Raw genomic sequence first — 19464 nt, forward strand, 5'->3', positions numbered from 1 at the left:
ACGCAGGACCACTGCTACTGTATATGGCATATTTTTGATGATTTAAAAAAAAATCCCAAGTGCCTTTAAGACACTGATCAGTCATGGTATTATAGTAGTACACTGATTCTTATTACAATAAAATACAACTGCCATTTACCAGAAAACTATCAAAAACGTCCTCACATCCGTGGAAAAAATAATGTAGATTTTTTGAATGTTCAAGCAGCCTATAAGGTTTAAAAAAAAGTATTTTCTTTATTTACCCTCATATATAAAGCTTCTGCTTAAATATTCACTCAGTTGCTTTTCCTTGTATAACTCTCTTCAAAGTCCTTTTTGTTTTTGTTTTTGTGTCAGGGGGTGTGGTGTCAAACACACAGCTGACAAGGAGTTGTGCATTCTTTCATTTTCTATGAAGGAGGGCTCAGACAAGTCCTCTATCTGGGGGCCAGAGCTCCCCAGCAACACTCAGTAGTGACTTGTTCTTCTCACGTGAAGCAGACGGAGTTTTCAGCCGGAGCCTTTGCTCCTATACAGAACGCAGTGTTTCTGAGACTCGTCTAAGCGGGCACCTGCCTCACCTACAGGGAAAAGGATACGTCACCCTGGGGTCTCATGTTGAAAATCAGTTTTGCTTACAGATTGTTCTTGTTTGTTCTGATGTGACGTTTGTATGAAAATTCAGTGTCCTGAATAAGGGAGGAGAAGAATGGCTCTGGGTGTTCTAAACTGGCTGAAAGGTGCCTTACGGTATGTCCCCATCTCTGAGCAGTTAATCCTAAGTCATGTTTGCAGGCTCTTAGCTACACAAGGTGGGTAAAGACTCTGCTGGCTCTTCTCACTACCGAGAGCGCTCCATCTCCGCATGTTTGATCAGACAGCAAGGAAAAAAGTATATACATGTATACCCAGGTCACTCTTTCACCAGGGGCTTGAAAATACTGCCAAACTATATCAGGCGTTTGAAGTCAATAGGAAATAAAGAAAAGGTGAGTTTGGTTTTCATTGTTTTCAAAAGCAATGGGGAATTGCAACCAAAAATTCAGGATGGAGGTTAATCATGGGATGGGGACACATCGGGAGTCGCTAAAATTTGGCAGTTTTCTAGTTCTTGACCTGAGTGGTGGTTCATGATATTATATTTTGTAACATATATTTAATATAAACTATAATTCTCTATATACAGAATATTATATTACCATAATAAAGGAGATACAATAATCATATTATAATCCTAATTTTTACAGACACTAGAGTTAGAAGACATTCCCAGACAATTACTAACTTGAATCTTTACCGCAGATATAATAGACAGGTGCTGTCTTGTTCTCTGAGTTCTGCCAAGAATTTAACTCTGTGTGAATGCATTTCGTGTGCATGCATTTCATATGATAAGAATGTTGGAATAATTAAAAGTAAATAATCATAAAATGCATGTATTTTCCAGAAAGCAAAATTAAAGCATTTAAAACATGCTTTATGTTAAATAAGAATGGTTTATTTTAAGTGATTATATTCAACTTAGGTAGTAAATACGATTTCTTCCTTTTTTGAGAAGTGTCCTTGGGTACTGAGTATCATAAACCATTTCACATCTGGGGCGAATTTTTAGAGAGAAGATCACTAGCACCTGGATTTCAGAAACATTCAAAATGTCTTTTGTATGTTTCCAGCTGGAAATATTTTTGCTCATAGAGGATATAGGTTTGTAAGTTAAAGTTCTCTTTCTTTCACCAGACCACCCTATCTCCTTTCTCTTCCTGATCTTATGCTTCTTCAATCATAATAAAATTGACTACACTCCAGGTTCTGCACTAAGCCCCAGTAACCTATTTTTTCCATTTTCCATTTTAATTTATTTACTAAGCCTCATGCTATATACCTGAAGGCTCTCCTAACATTATTTTTATGTGATGCTGAATGATACTATACTGTTAGATATAAAAATCAATGGACCAAATTTGAACTCCTTTTAAAATTTTATAATCTGAATGATAAATATCTTCTAGAATCTACCAAGTTTTCAAATTTTTAAACACTTTCAGGGGACTAAAGTATTCTGGGTTCTCTTTATAAATTCTGTGAACAAGCGATTATTGTTACAATGATTTGGGTTTTTTTCCCCTCCTCAATTTACTCTCAGAAAAGTGACCCAAGTTGGTCACTTAGGGCCCAGATGAGGTGAAAACTCAGCCTAAGATTCTAAGAGGTTCTTGGGGTTCCCAGAATTCATCACTTCTGTTTTAAATGTTCTTTATTAGGCTCCTAAATTGGTAACATTTTTTCCCTTTTTATTCTTTCTCTCATTTAAAAGATAAAAGGAATGATTTTATGTTTAGGCAGATTTTTCTCATAACTTTAATTCATATTTGCTAACTATTTTGCCTTGTGGCATACCACTCTTATTACTGCCAACTCCCTAAAATGTGTTCCAACGTCTCAGATTGAATAAGCACATTAAGGATCTGTGTTTTTATAATCATTAAAAATAGCTTCATGATGATACACTTAATAGACATAATTTCTTCAATAGCGTGTATAAATTAACAGCAACAACATCCCTTTCTGATGCTGGGAGGAGGTCGGTATTAATACAGACCCAAGGAGCCAGACGGAATAGCAGGGGAGAAGAACAGGGACCAGGGAACCAATTCCTCCGTCCTTTCTCACATCTTTGCATTAATAATGCCTTCTTTGCAGTTCAATAGCGAAAGGATGGAGCAAAGCCAGCAGTATTCAGACTGTTATACACCATGATAATTCAAACGTGTGATTCTAGAAAAGGGCAGAAGTAAAAGTTCACAGCACATCCTCGGGAGTGCGAATTTCTAAAATCTGCAGAAATCCTAGGGGCGTGCATGACCTTTACCCTTCTACCTTGTCTCGCAGACACCGCAGCCCACTGGTTAAAGTCAGTGAGTGGTCAGGAAGAAACTTTCTTCTCAAGTAGCACCACTTCACAACACTCTTCTTTTTGATCTGTACAAACTCTTGAAGGGCTTTCCTCCACTTGTTTGCCTTTGCCTGATCTTTCTAGTTGTCAGAAATTAATATTTTACATCTCAGGAGAACTGTAATCACACACAATGTCTCAGGCTAGATGCTGTCCGTTCCAGGCATAGGCTATTAAATTTGTGACAAGCATTTGAATCATTTTACATAGAAATTATTCAGTCATTTCAAATTTAATGCGGATCTATTTCAGTGTAAGTCACTAGATAACACTTTGTATTTATTTTAAAGAAATATGTTTAGACTTCTTTCAAAAGGCAAAAAAACCTATCTTCCATTTTTTAGAACTAAACAAACAAAAACTTAATAGCATTTTTTTCTAACTTTCTACGTAAAAGAGGATTTTTTGCCCCAAAGCGATTCCTGTCCAGTGGAGATCCTTGCCAGATGACATAAGATCTTCTATACTGGCAGATTCAGTGCCTATTTGGAAAGCTTCGCTGCCACCTGCAGCTGCACCTGCTGTGAGGTTTTACTTGTAGATTCCTTGGTGGGTTCAAAATCTTTTGCCTAGATTAGTAAAATGAGCCTAATCCTAGAAGCAATTTTCTAGTATAGTTAAGGGGTTTCCCTGGGTAGGGATGGACTATACAGATATGTTTTCCCCTCGCAAATTTATATGAACTAATGGATGCATAAACAATAAATAGATTGTGTACTGGGATGTAATTTTCTTCATTAACTAACATTATCGTACTAAAATTGGTTGGAATTTACCATGGAGTTAGTCCTCAGATAAGTATTGAGTTTAGAAAGAAGAAATTGATTCTGGGATCTTCTGTTTTTTTCTATTTTGTAATTTCATCTACTTCTAGCAGAATTTTTTTAAATACTTGTGTTTTGTGATTTTATAATACTGTATTTGTTTCAAAATAGAAAATCTTTGACTTATTAAATTAGAAATAAAAAATCCAACTTTGTACCATGTCCTTGTAGACACTGGTCAGTGTGGTCCTGAGGGATAGCTCTAATCTCAACTCTCACCACCTTCTCCAGTTCATGCTCGTCTAAGCACCCTGGCCTCTTGAGGGTCTTCAGATATACTACGAGTACCCTTGTCTCATGGCCTTTCTCCATGCTCTTCCTTAGATCTGAAACAGGTCATTCCTTAGCTATCTGGACAGCTGGGCTCCCTTACTTCGTATAAGTGTCTGGTTTAGTGTCATCTAAGCAGAAAGACCCACCCTGAATGCCACGTCAGATACATCAGTGCCTCGCCACACACATAGTCATTAACCATTCCATTACCCTGATTTATTGTATTTCTAATTCTCACCCTCACCAGGTATATTATAAATTTATTTGCTTATCTGTTTATGGTCTCCTTCCAAAGAGTATGCATTCCACAAATACAGGCACTTTAGGTGTTTTATGTGCACGGTTCAGTCCCTTGTGCAAAGTGGGTACTTCACAATTATTTGTTTAATAAATTTATAAAAAAATGATACATTAGACTTTGTTATGGCTTTTAGGACCTCTTTGCTTTGCTTTCAAAATTGCTAAAATATCTGTGATGCTCTTAACAGATTAAATGGCTGAAGTTGACTTTCCTTTCTTACAAAATTGAAAATTTTAAGGATTACATAAGCTTTTACTTAATAATATTCCAATATTTTTCAATTATGGAAGAATGAGAGGATTTATTTTGGTAAAGATTTATAAAGTCGCTTTCTTTATGCACGATCTTACTCATACACTCAGCATAAAGCAGTCTTTCCCTCCAGTATTAGGAACTCTGTTTGCCAAAGTGCCCAAGAACCACCAAATTAGATGTTTCAACCAAGAGAGGGATAGTCTCAGTGTCACTTAACCTCAAATCAATGTAACTTCCTTTCTTTTAAATGAGAATTAGAATATGAATTTAAGGATGTGTTCAGGTAAAGATGTCCATGGTTATATATCATTGTCAATTCATCAGAAAAGTCTGTTTCTACTCAAGATGTCAGAAAAGTTTGTTTATTGAAAAATAAATTGACTTTCTGTTAACAAAAACCTCATTGTCTGTTTCTCAACAATAAGCAAAGAAGTAGAGATCATCTGAAGTTTAAATGACATAGTTATCTTTATATAGATCACACTGAGTTTAAAAATGATTATGTTATTTTGTTGATAATTTTCTGAGCATTGTTTTGAAACAAAATTTATATTTTGCAATCGTAGGAAGACTTGGCAGAGTTTTTCCATTACAATATTCTTTGCCAGAAAATTTGGATGAATAAAACAATTTGAAGAGCCTACATCATTTTCAACAGCTATGCTATTATACTTTTGAAGACAAAAAAAATTACCATGTGAAAAAAAAGTAGGTATGTTCTTACTATTTTAAAAAATTATTTCCCCAGAAAAAGATTCTTAAGTGAATAATGAAGCCAGATTCAATATCTTAGATCTTCGTAACGGGATAAAAAAAAAAAAGCAAGCTTCTGTTAATTTTGAGAAATACAGGGTCAAAAATGACACATATGGAATAATTGAAATACATGACAATGTCTGTGGTACTTACTGTGCACATATGCTGTGCGTGATTTTCTAGTACACGTGTGTGTAGTTGATCGATTGCCCTAATTTCTGAATTTAATAAGCACTAGATCCAATGCTGTTTTCTTGAAGTATGTTGGTTTACAATGTTGTGTTAATTTCTAGTTTACAGCATAGTGATTCAGTTGTGTGTGTATATGTATGTTAAACTGTATTAATAATGTGTCTATATAGTGATATATATATAAACCAGTATTAATGGTGTGTATAGACATTAAATATTATTGTATGTAGTTCTATAATACTGTTATATATTACAGTATTAATAGTGTTGAATATATATTATTTATAATGTATATTATGTATTACATATAGTGTGTGTACATATATGTTATATTTAATTATATACATACTGTGTATATATATATTAAAATGGTATTGGTTTTAGTACTTACTTCAGGTACCATTATCAGGCTCTGGATAACCTATGGCGCATACAATCTACTTTCTTTGAATGGTGTTGCATATTCAGAACATTTGTTAAATTTAAAAAGTGTTATTCTTATCTATGCTTAATTTGTCACATCTTATGCATGTGTGTGAACTTCACCTCTATGGATTGTAAATTATTCCCAGAGTCTATTTATTCCCTTTTTCTTAAAAATAAATAATTTGTAAGAATTAATAAGAAGGTAAATGGAAATGATCAGAAAAATTAGTGCTCAGTTGATTTGCAAAACATCAAAAAATATAGATCAATAAATCAATCAAGCCATCCAGTTTTGGAAGTAGAATCAGGTTACATTTTAATCAGTATTACCTTACTGTGGCCATCAAAGGGAAAAAGTCTCTTCAGGATTCTTAAGGATAAAATAATGTAATTTAATTTACCCTAATTAGCACTATCAATCCTATAGACTAAGTACAAAAGTTCAGCATTCACTCATTTTTTTATGCAATAACTGCTATTAAGAATTCACTCATAGTCAAGAAGTTACAGTCTAGGGACAAACCATTATACGTGATTAAGATATTGCATTGAATGCAAGAGAACAACGGATCTTTTAGCTGTGAACAACAGAAAAATCAAGCTCACAATGATAAAGCAATCTGTTTCTCTTATATAAGTGAAATTCTAGCTGTGGGTGAATGTTGGTTGGTGTTTTATGAGTCAGTAATGTCAGAATCAAAAAGACAATCTGGTACTTTTGCAGACTGGCCTTCATGGTAGCAGGAGCTACTGAAGCCCTGGCATCTTCTTTCAAGGCAGGACCAATGAAGACAGAGCAGAATTCAGTAGAAAAGAAAAATTTCCCAAGCCACCCCAAGAAATCATCTACTTGTGTAATTCCTGGGTGTCACATTAAACCCTCAGCTCTAGGAAGGCTGGAAAAGGGAGTATTTAGTTTTTCCAGCCTCTTAAGTGATGGGAAAAAGGAAACGGTTTTATTTTGCACTCATGAATTTTTGTGGATTTGGTATCTCTCAGTAGTCTACATTTATTACTGTTTTTGAGTCTCAGTTGTTACACCTTGAGTGTAGGAATCCATTCCAAGTGACTCCCACGTATTTTTGACATGACTGCTTTAAAATATGAAAATGTTTCCTTGTTTCCTGGTTTCCGTGTATAATAAGCCCTCTTAGGTTTGCCAGGTACCGTCCCTACCACCCAGCCAGGGTCAGCCTTTTCTCCAGGATATTCTGGTTTCTTTCAACAGGGAGTGGAACTGGAGAAGACACTTTTGCCAGGGATGTTTATTGTTATGGAAGGTGATAAAGCTTCCAAGCAATTTTACTAAAGTAGTGAGAATTTTCACATTTATTAAATCATAATCTGTATTTTCAATTCAACTTCAACATTTCAGAGTTTTTATTTAATATCTTTGATTTATAAGTTTATCTTCTTTTATTTGCTTTATTCAAAATAAAGTAAACTTGGATTGATTCCTTTATTCGGTTAATCAGTTTAATTAACATGTTCCACTAATAAATTTATTCAATATATTGTGCTCTAATATCCCTTAAAATAGATCTTTTTCCAGTGTCTGTATTACTGATTTGTTATAAGGTCAAATTCCTCTGTTTCTTTTCTTTTTCACCTACAAGATTTAAAAATAATTAGTAGGTACACGTGATTGAAGTTAAAACTCTGTACAAAGATATACATAGAGAGGTCTTGTTTTCGTTGCTGTCCCTTCACCACATTTCTTTTCCTTCTCTTATTTTTATTAGCCAATTGATGATCTTTATGAATAATGTATATGTGTTGTGTTAATTTAAACATGATAGCATGTATATTATTTTCCCCCTTACTTAGCTAGAAGTTAGGATGTAACACAGACAGTTCTGTACTCTGCTTTCTTGAGTTTGCAATATATCCTGGAATTTTCTTCTTATGAGTACATTATTTTTTATGGTTGCATAGTAGCCCAGTATATAGATCTGCCATCTAGAGCAACTGGTTTCTTCAGCTGGATATGGAGGTTGCTTTCAATGTTTGCTAGTGTAAAAAATGTCACAGCAAATAACCTCATCCACATATCATTTCATATTTCTTCAGTGTATATGTATATCCCAATTAGAGTCCTCAAATAGGGATTGCTGTGCCAAGGAGTGTGTGTGAGTAACTTTGATCGATTAGCCAATACTCATCCGCATAGTTTTACAGCAACTACAATAATATATGGGAGTGTATTCTCACAGCTTTACCAGCAAATATTTGGATTTTAGGCAATCTGGTATATGAAGGGCGTTATATCTCAGTATAGTTTAACTTTGTATTTATTCTATATGGGGGAGGTAGAACGTCTTTTCATCAGTGGAAAGGATATATGAATATAACTTTTCTTATGAACTATTTGTGTCTTTTGACATTTTTCCATTTTTTGTCTTGTTCTTAATTACTAAAAGGTTCTGTATTAGGGAAATTAGCCTTTTGTCACAGAGGTGGCAGGTAGCTTTCCTCAGCAGGGAATTTTCATTTTTATGTTTTATTTTCTTTATGGTATTTCTTTTTGTCATACAGTTTTTCTATTTTTTAAAAAAAATTTTAATGTATCAAATTTGACAGTTTTCACTTTTTATCCCAAGCCATCTGAATTGCAAATTTGCTAGGATGAATTTACATACACAACACAGCAAAAACATTAACGTAACTCATGAGGACTGGGTTAGAGAAGGCGGACCAGTGCTGCCGTCCTGTCTCAGCTGCAGTCCCTGCAGGCTCACAGCACCTGCCAGAAATGTTTATACGTCCTGACTCTCACCAGGCTTCACCCTCCAGATTCCACGTCTTTCTTGCTGTGTAATCTCCCCCGAGCATTTCTTTAAATGGTAAATGTCATGTTTTTGAAATTCTCGTTTTTGTTTATTTTGCTAAGTGTTCTTTAGATTTATTTTACATGTTTGAAACAAAATATTTAATGGAGTTTATTTACATGACAGCTTATGTTCATTGCAGTATAGAAATAAAGTATACTTTGTATTGAATACCATAGAAATCACTGCCTACTGAACACAAACATACCTACTCATAAGTTCATTAAGTGTTAGATTATTAGGTAATTGATGTTTTAAAAGCTTTATGTTATGCAAAAGCCTGTGGAGGATTGTTCTGTTGCTGTTTTAGAGTGTTTATTGACATCTGGGGAAATTAGCTGCAGGTTTCAGATGGGCCAATTGTTTTATTATTATTTCCATTTAATATAATGGAATATAGGCTCCCTCTGTTTGAAAATTTACCATCCCTTGTTGACTGGCAGTGATTAGATTCAGATAGAGTTGTTTATACTTGTATGATTTCTTTTCTTTCCTCCTTCTTCTTCTTTCTTCTTTCTTCTTTCTTCTTCTTCTTCTTCTTCTTCTTCTTCTTCTTCTTCTTCTTCTTCTTCTTCTTCTTCTTCTTCTTCTTCTTCTTCTTCTTCTTCTTCTTCTTCTTCTTCTTCTTCTTCTTCTTCTTCTCCTTCTCCTTCTCCTTCTCCTTCTCCTTCTTCTTCTTCTTCTTCTTCTTCTTCTTCTTCTTCTTCTTCTTCTTCTTCTTTTTTGTAAAACACATTTAGAGCTCTGATACATTTGGGTTTTACCCTGGTGTTTGGTGTGATCTGTAGTTCCAAATTTTGTCTTTCACCATGTGGTTACCTAGTTGTCCCATCTCCAAGTGTCGATAGACTCCATCTTTTCTCAACTTCTTTGAGATATTATTTCATAAACTGTATTCACTTATGTACTATGTTAATCCAACTCTTAAATATTATCCTATTTTGAAGGTGCACCACATATCTCGGATATAGGAAATTCACTTCCTTTGGCATATACCAAAAGTGGAATTACTAGATCCTATAGTAGTTAGTTCTATTTTTAATTTTCAGGAAACTTCCATACTGTTTTCTCTCATGACTGTCCAATCTATATACCCACCAACACGCACAAAGTCTCCCTTTTCTCCACACTTGTTATTTCTTGTCTTTCTGATCACAGCCATCCTAAGAGATGTGATGTGATATCTCATCATGGTTTTAACTGCATTTTTCTGATTATTAGTGATTTGAGCACCTTTTCATATACCCATTGGCCATCTGTATGTGCTCTTTGGAGAAATACTTATTCAGGTTCTTTGTCTATTTTTGAATATTTTTCAATTTATTCAAGCTAAAATAAAAAAGAAAGTTTACCCATTTCTCCCACCCCCACCTATGGCAACCACTGGTCTGTTCTCTGTGTATGAGCTTTTTTTTTTTTTTTAACTTTTATTTTAGATTCCACATATAAGAGAGATCATATGGTCTCTCTGTCTGACTTATTTTACTTAGCAAAATGCCCTCAAGGTCCATCCCTGTTGTTGAAAGTGGCAAGATTTCATTCTTTTTTATGACTGAGTAGTAACCCATTATATACATATATATGTGTACATGTATATATATATATATACACATATAGACACCTCAGTTTCTTTATCTATTTATCCATTGATGGTCACTTAAGTTGTTTCTATAGCTTGGTAATTGTAAATAATACTGTAGAGAACATGGGGTGTGTGTATCTTTTCAAGTTAGCATTTTCATTTTCTTCTGATAAATACCCAAATGTAGAATTGTTGGAGCATATAACAGTTCTAATTTTAACCTCCATATATTGCAGCATTATTCACAATAGCTAAGACATGGAAACAAGCTGTGTCCATCAATGGATGAATTGATAAAGAAAATGTGAGATAGATAGATAAATAGGAATATTACTCAACTGCGAACAAGAAGGAAATCCTATCATGTGCAATAATGTGGATGAACCTGGAGTACATTATGCTAAGTGAAATAAGCCATACAGAAGGATAAATACTGTATAATCTCACTTATATGGGGAATCAAAAAAAGTCATACTCATAGAAGCAGAGAGTAGAATAGTGGTTGCCGGGGCTGGGGGAATGGTGAGCTGTTAGTCAAAAGATACAAACCTTCAAACATTGTACAACCTAAGTTATAAAATGAATACATTCTGGAGATTTAAGTTCAGCATGGTGTTTATAGTTAATCACACTATATTGTACACTTGAAATTTGCTGGAAGAGTAGATCTTATCTGTTCCCACTACACACACACACACACACACACAAAAGGTAACTATGAGGTGATGGATGTATTAATTAACTTGATGTGACAATTATCTCACAGTGTATATGTATGTTAAATCATGACATTTTATCTTAAAAAAAATACCACATTGTACAACCTAAACATACACAATTTTTGTTTGTTAATCATACCTTAATAAAGCTGGAAAAAATAAGTAGTAGCTAAAGTGTTTTCCAAATTAATTACAAGCACCAAATGACATATCAAACTCGGTAAGCGTGATAAATACAAACACATGTATGCACATGCCCACCCCCGTCACACACACACACACACTACTAGACAATCATGTTGAAACTGTAAAAAAAATCAGTTGACTATATATCTTATCATATTCAGACTTTGCCTTCTGTTCCATTGATCTATTTGTCATCATTATGCCAATATAAATAGTCATGATTATTAAATAATTAAAATAAATTTTAAAATTAAAAAAAATAGAAAAAATGTTCTTTAGGACTCTGCCTAAGCTTTCTTATCTTCTCATTCTCTTGACTACTTTTAAGGAATTTTAGCATTGTTCGAACTTCATCTTTCTATATGCGGGTGATTCTCCAATATAAACTTCCAGCCCTGTTCGCTCTCAAGTTTTGTAACTGAGTATCTACTTGCATACTTCACTGATTTGTTGCCCAAAAGGAATTTCAACTTCGAAGTGTCCGTAACTTAGTCAAAATTCTTCCTCACGGATGTTCAGTATCTAGTCTTTTAGGTCAGTTAATGACACTACCTTCCATGGAGTTGCTTAAATATTTACTTCCTTACAACTTCACATCCACATTCACATCCAATCATTAATTGTGTTCTTTTATTTATTCCTTAAATAACTGCCTAAACTGATTCTCTCTACCTTCATTGCTACTACCCTAGACAAGAAATCATGGCCTGGATTCTTTCTCTTCCTTCACTCATTCTGGTATCATTCTAGTCCATTCTTTGCACTGCTTTCCATGCAAAGATCATTTGAGGTAGAGATTTGATAATGCCATTTCCTGACTACAGCCCTTTTATGGCTTCCACTTAACTGTATAAGAAAATCCAGTACCTTTTACATAGTTTACAACACTCCCATGATATGTTAACCATCTACCTCTCACCTCTGTTATTTAAACTCCAGACATATGGGTTTCTTTCAAGCCCTGAATGCATCACACTTTTTCTGCTTCTGAACCTTCCACATACAGTATCCCCACTTCCAGCGATCGTCGCTCACCCTGTTTGTCTTACCTGGCTAATCTTTCTTCATTTTCAAGTATTAAATGACATTCTTCAAGAAAGCAATCACAACTCATCCCTTCAACAAATATGCATTAAGTACAAACTATGAATCAGACACACTTTGACGTATTAGGGATAGAGCATTTTACCAGATCTTATGGAAACTGCCTTCTTTTGTAGGAAAAGGCAGATAGAAGCAAATATGAGTAAGTAAATCCACGGAATAATAGAAAGAGGTAGTCAGTACTGACACACCCATGATGCACTGGCACAGCTCTTCTGTTGGTCACAATATTGAGATGCATATTTTAGCTGCTGCCCTGAGCTGCCAAGCATCCTCTTGTGAACAGATTAAGCCAGTTTCTCACCCTAGGACTTGGAAATCATCTAATAAAGAAAAGGTTAATGCCTGGCACAGCAGGGATTCTCCTCTGCCTCCCGCATTTGTTTTGCTTCATGGTACTAGAGCCTTTTAATCCTCCAAGTGTCCCAATTCCCAAGCACTACCAATTGATCCCCCAGGAATCACCTTTCCCTGACCCTTCTGATACGCGTGCCACTGTGACTCCAGGAAACCACACCTTAGCACCATTGAGAGGATCTTCCCACCGTCCAACCCACCAAGGTTTCTGTTGATTAATTTTTCCCTCCACGCCTCAGCATCCCAGGAACCTGCCCAGAACCTACCAGAAGACACTTGCAGGCAATTCTCCAGTACTGCCCTCCAAGCAAGGCAATGACTGCTGCCCTGCAAATTACCTCGGAGTCGCCCTCTTGTGACTGCTGGTGGAAATCGCTCTATGAAATTAATTCAGTAAAGAGGAAGATGATGATGATGCAAGAGAGATGAAAGAATTGCCAGAGAGCTTCTTTGAAAAGGTTTCAGAAAGGGAACTTTGTATACAAGCATATAATCTGGCCTTAGATGCAAGCATGAGTGGTTCATACAAAGTCACAAGATGAAGGCGGGGGTATATTGACAGGTGATGGTAGGGAATGGCTTTGACTACAGAAGACCTGATTTTTCTTCTATTTTTCGGTGAGATGAGATGCATATTATTAAGTGAGAATGTGTATAGAGAACAGATTACAGAGACCACCAAGTCTCCATAAATATCCTTGCTACGTACTCCTTTACGGTCCTTTACTTTCTATTTCCTAACCCTCTTTATGTTTTTTAAATTCCTATAAAACATATGTAAGTTCTACCATCTTGTTTCCAGCTTTGTCTGGCATAGTGTGGCCATACAATAATTACTGATTGAATTGAACTAAGATCTTGAATACTGTTGAAGACTTTTTCCAATGAAAACAAACAAACGCACATGTGTGAAAAAAGAAAAGCTGACCCTATGGGGTCCAAAGGCCAGTAGCTGGTAGCAATTTAGCAAGGCAATAAACAGCTTTCAATAAAGCTGCGTTTTATTAACGAGGTAAGAATTCTTTCCCTATAGGCACTACAGGGTCATCAAATGCTTGAAACCTTCTGAGTGTTGGGAGAGAAAAGGTGTTAGTGGACTCAGAAAAAGTTGTAGGGCTTTGTGCCTTTATTTAGAAAATGTTGAAATTAGAGTAATAGAAATACCACGACTTACTTTCCTTACAACGCTAAAAAGAATTTTAGTGTAGACTATGGTGAATTCTTAGCCTTTTATTCACATATTAACACAAAGCTTCTAGAATGATAAGAATTCAGATTGTTAGAATCCATTGGCAAAATGATGGATTTTTTTTAGCCCATTGACTTTTATCCACTTCCCTAGATAGACTCCGTCCTCAAATCTTTTTTTTTTTTTTTAATGCCCTTCTAGGCCACACCTTTGCTCCCGTGTTTCCCTCTGTGCCTAAGGTCCATTGCTTGTTAAAGTTCTAGAGCGGACTCAATGTGTTAGGCAGTTAGATCGGTAAGGGCACAGGGCAAGGGGGGTGGAAAGGGGCGGGAACAGTCCAGAAGATAATGGTATGCCTGCCCTCAGAAAAAGGGGCTTCAAAGAGCTTTATTTGCTCTAAATGAGAGCCAGAAAGACCCCAGTGAGAACTGGAAAGTTGCAAGTGTGCAGCAAAGAGGACTCGGCCTGACACGACCCAGTGCTCATTATAATGTAATTGGCATTTGGGTTTAGTCCCCTTTTGTGGGCTTTCCCATGTGCGTTGCGGGAAAGGACATGAGCGATAAAGAAAAGGTTATACAACCCACACATGCCACTTAAATGATGTCAACTCTCAAATTAGCTTAAGACAGCCCCTAGGAAACCACACAAAGAAACAGGGCCTGGGCGAGTGACTGCCTTTCCTCTCTTCAGTCAGCCCGCCTTCAACTCTCGAAGGTGTACATTAGTAAAAATACAAAATACTTTTTCAGAAGTAAAAATCCTTAAGTACACAATGCTTTTGTGTCCCATCTGAATTCTTCTCTTTCAGGCAAGACAAGAACCAAGGCTTTTTTTTTTTTTTTTAACCTCCTTGCGGGAACAATCTGATTCACTGTCCCTGTGTAGGTACAGTCGGTGTGCTTCCTTCACTGTGTATTGTACTCACCTACTGATGCGGAAGTGATGGAGCAGGTAGGCATGACTACGAGGGGAGAAAGCGACATTCATAAATAAGAGAGGGAACAATGCAATGCAAATTGATGATCAGAGCAACAGTGATGTGAACACTGCACCCACAAAGTGAAAAAATACATATACTCTGCACTTACGACACCCCCTGTGCCAGATCAGGCGTGCTGTTCAGCTACCTTTGAACATTTTGAGGGACAAAACTAAGAACAAAAGAGTTAAAGCACTCCAACAAGTAAATCCTTGCCTGGCTTGTCAAATTGTGCGTACTCGCCTTCCAATTTATCACAGCTGGCATTCCTGACCTGACTCCAGGCTAAGAGATTCAAGAGCAGCGTGCTCCTGTACCTTAGCATACTCGCCTATGGAGATGTTTTGATAGCTTCTTTGGGAAAGTGCCTTGTGCTCAAAGTCAAAATGAGTAGCAGGGTTTAACCTCACAAGCACTGAAATAGAATTTTTTTTCTTTACACTTATTTTTATTTTGATCGTTTGTTTTGTTCCACGTGTGGTTTTATGTTTTGCTCAGCTAGATTATGAACTCCTGGAGGGTATGGACTTTGCTTACAGTGGCTAACAGAGTAGCCACCTACCAAATGCTACTATGTGTGAAACGTGGAATGTTAAAGATGCGGAAAGTGAGACATCATTTATGGATAAATTCAACAATCATGTATTATTCACTGTGCGCTAGACCTTATGCTATATCCTTGAGATGCAGATATGATGGAAATCCAAGGGAATGTCTCTTTTTTTGTTCCGTTGTTTTTTCCACAGATAGTAATACATGTAAGGAACTGGAGGTTCACTGGAGAAAAGCTCGCCATTGTTCCTGTACTTATGAAGCTTTATTTCTAGTTAGGATGAAGACAGTAAGACGTTATAGACATTTAAAAAATTTTAATTGCAATTTGACCATTCTACAAATAAATATATAGGGAGAAATAAATGTGTATCGGGGAATAAGCATAGTCTGGAGGGTTGTATTTGTAAAGTGTGGGGTTTATTGTTGTTTTTATTTTTGTATTTTTTTTTAAGAAAGTGACATTTGAGTTGAATTTTAAAGATTGAAAGGATAAGTAGATTGTAGGGGAAAAAGCCATTCCAAACAGAGGGCATGGCCAATGCAAAGATCCCAAGGAGGAAAGATGAGAAACATCAGGATCTAAATGATATCTAATGAGGCTGGGAGACTGGAAACTTCACGAGGAAGGTGGTTGCCATGTCATAGCCATTAGCAAATGCCAACAAAGAATTTGGTTTTTTTTAACTCTCACTTAAGTCAAATGAGCCATAATTTCATTTTAATCATGCTGCCAACAGGATTACGAGCCAGTGCTGTCAGATAATCTTGCATACCAGCTATTAGCATTCTGCCATTCTTAGGAAAATATTTCTATTGAATCACACAAAAATAGACTTAACAGACAAAATGGGTAAGAACTTCAGAATTGCTCTGTAAATTTTCGCGTATTCGGCAAGTCGACCTCGTACAAACACACTTATGCCCTACTTACTCCAATGTCCCCTTCACATTGTGTATTTCTCAAGGCCACTGAAGTATATTTCACTGCTGACACCTGCTTTCTTCAACTTCCTTGACACAATTTTATCAAAACTCTCCTGATCCCTAATTGTTGATTCTCTGGCCATTCCTTCTCCATCTTGCTAACTCTAGGGGTCTGGATTTCTACCCTGGCTCATTTGACTTTCCTCTCCATATCCCCTTCCTTAACAATGTCATAGAAATTTTGAACACTGTAGCAGTTGATAGCATTTATAATAAAAAGAAACTTCTATTCAATTTATTACTAGATATTATGGTAAGTAGTTTGTTTTTGTGTGTCTTTAAATTTTTAACAAGACCTGTTGTTGCAGTTAACCCTTAAAACAACCTAGTCTTTCTTTCTGCAGCCTCTTTCTTCCTTGGTATACAATGTAGCACACAGATGATTCCATAAGAGAGTAGTAGTATTTCTATTTTGTGGATGAAAAGTCTGAGCCTTAGGAATATTAAGCAGTTAGCTCCAGATCATGACATAAGTAGCAGTAGATCAAAGATTCAAACTAGACAGGCTGTCTTAAGATCACAGGTCTGGATAATAATACTGTCTCATTAAAAACTGACCACAAAAGGCAGAATCATCCCCAGAACAGATGCTATGTGATAACTGTACAGGCGTAAAACTACTAAGGCATACTTCTCAATCCTCACTTCATTAGTTATTAGCTTTATGACTCTGGATAAATTTCTGAACTTCTCTGAGCATTATGTTTCATCAATAAAATTAATATTTTAAGAGTCACAGCTACAGTTTTGTTATGAGAACAAAATAAATGCCAGAATTTAGTACTGTGGCCAACACCTAGTCAACATTTTAAAACAATTATTTTTCTTTGATTGTCTCCAAGGTAAATGTATCTCTTTAGTTTTCAATAGATTCACTGTTGACCATCTGTTCTTAAATTGAGTTATTAAATACTTCTAAGATATAGATGAATTTTTCCATAGTAATTTCTTATTATGAAGACATGAAATATGGACTCCCTTGCAGTGTACTACCACAGATGTAGTGCCCACACACGACCACGGTATCTAATGTCCTGTTATGGCAACACTTCAGGTCCATCATAGACCACATTTGTCCAGTTGCTTGAGACATTGATAATGCTTGTTTAGATTTAGTCATTAAGAGAAGCTTTAGCGCTCACTTCAGCAGCACATATGCTGGAACTGGAACAATACAGAGAAGATGAGCACGGACAAGAATGACGTGCAAATGCACGGAGCATTCTATGCTTTTACATAGTAATAATAATGCATAATTCACACTGCTCTTATTCTAAGCAGGATACCAAATTAAATATAATCACAATGACCTCTCAGAAATTAATTGTTGGGGTACACAATGTGGTGGTGGGCCGGTGACACAGGTTGGTGAAAGAATTTACCAAAGACGAAGGAGGAGGATAGTAAAGGAGTTTATTAGGTTATGCTGCCATAGAGGAGCAGCGGGCCACACAGACCAGAGGCGCCCGTGAGCACCCAGGGCCGGTGGTTGGGTCTTTCATAAGGGAGGGCCACGAGGTGCCTGATCAACTTGTGCGCAAGTCTCTGACTGGTTGTAGGGGAGGTAAGAAGTTTAGGGTCCATGAAGAGCAGTGAGGTTCATGACTCTGATAAGGTGGGCTGAGACAAGCCAGCCTGCGCTCTGCGAGGTCAGGTGTTACCGCGGGCTCTCAGTTTGTTAGGGCCAACTCGCCCAGGAGAGCATGAACTTCGTTTAGGGATCGCAGGCAGACATCTGAGAGCCCAGGGATGGGCGTCATTGGACTTTGAAAGATGTCCCCACAAAAATAATTGACCCCATAATAATAATAATAATTTCAAAACGAATATTAGTTTAGCATATTTAATTGCATTAACTTTGTCCTACTTGGGTACATCCAGCTATTTATTTTTTTTCTTTATCGCCTCTAAAATAACTTCAACTTCTTTAAACTTTCTCTTCTACATAATTTAACAAGCAAATGGCTCTTTTAACATTTTTCCCATGCCAAATTTCTTTTAAAACACACTGCTTTCCTAATATTCAAAATGATAATTCTGTCTGCATCTATTTATTCAGTGATTTGTAAAAGAAAATCATTATTCTATGAGCCCTGACAAAGACATAAATGAAAAGGACTTGACCCATTGCCTTAAGGGTCTTGTAACTCAAAGAACAAAAGGGTGTCTTGCAAACCCAGTTCTCTTACTAGAGAGCAGTATCAGCTAGCTTAAAAAGCGTACTTCTGTATAAATAACCATCTTCCTTCAGTCAAAATAATCATGTTACTTTACGGTACATCATTCTTTATACCTTCCAAAGTGTTTTCGCATGTATCCTCACATTACATTTTCACAAGACTGTATTTTGGAGAATTCTCCCACTTCGCAGACTGGGAAATCTAACCTCCTTGGGCCTCAATATCTTAACCACGTAGAAAGTTAGTGTTGACATCCAAAGGAGAGAAATAGCTTAAGACTTCCTTACACTTGTCTCTTTACTCTGGCGAAAACAAGAAGAATTATAATCTGAATGCTCGTGATCAAGGACAGGGATTCAAAGAACACATAAAATTAATGTCCTTTCTCATTTCTCTCCCTTTGAAAAGCAAGGGACATTATTCCTTCAAGGGGACAGCTTAATAAAGTAGGTAATGAGAAAGGGTATATACTCTATAATGATTGCTAAATGAGAGTAGAAGAAAAGTCATGCTGGAAGTTCGGAAATTTAGAGTCTCTTTTTATTTCTCTAACCAAACAGAAAAAAAAAAGTAATTTTTAGAGAATCTATTTGTCGATATTTTGTTCAGTGAAAACAGAAAAACAGAAATCCCTTTTAGATCCTTGCCATCCATCTCCATATGAAATATTTAAGGAAAAGAAAATTAAATAACAGTGTGCTGCTGAAAGTGGACTGGTGGCTCCCGGCACCAGGTTAAGCTTCAGATAAAAGCAGGCTTGTGTCCATTTCAACCTCTCTACCCCTTACCCTCAGGCTCTAGGGCCACCATCCTCAATAATTCTTAAACCAGAAAGC

At 36.2% G+C, this 19464-nt stretch overlaps 1 pseudogene; it reads left to right on the forward strand.

Annotated features, from left to right (window-relative positions):
* Positions 1–17582: 17582 nt before the first annotated feature.
* LOC116282828 (U6 spliceosomal RNA) lies at positions 17583–17682 on the forward strand (annotated as a pseudogene).
* Positions 17683–19464: the final 1782 nt, after the last annotated feature.

This window comes from Vicugna pacos, chromosome 13 (assembly GCF_048564905.1).
Source record: "Vicugna pacos chromosome 13, VicPac4, whole genome shotgun sequence".
Lineage (NCBI taxonomy): Eukaryota > Metazoa > Chordata > Mammalia > Artiodactyla > Camelidae > Vicugna > Vicugna pacos.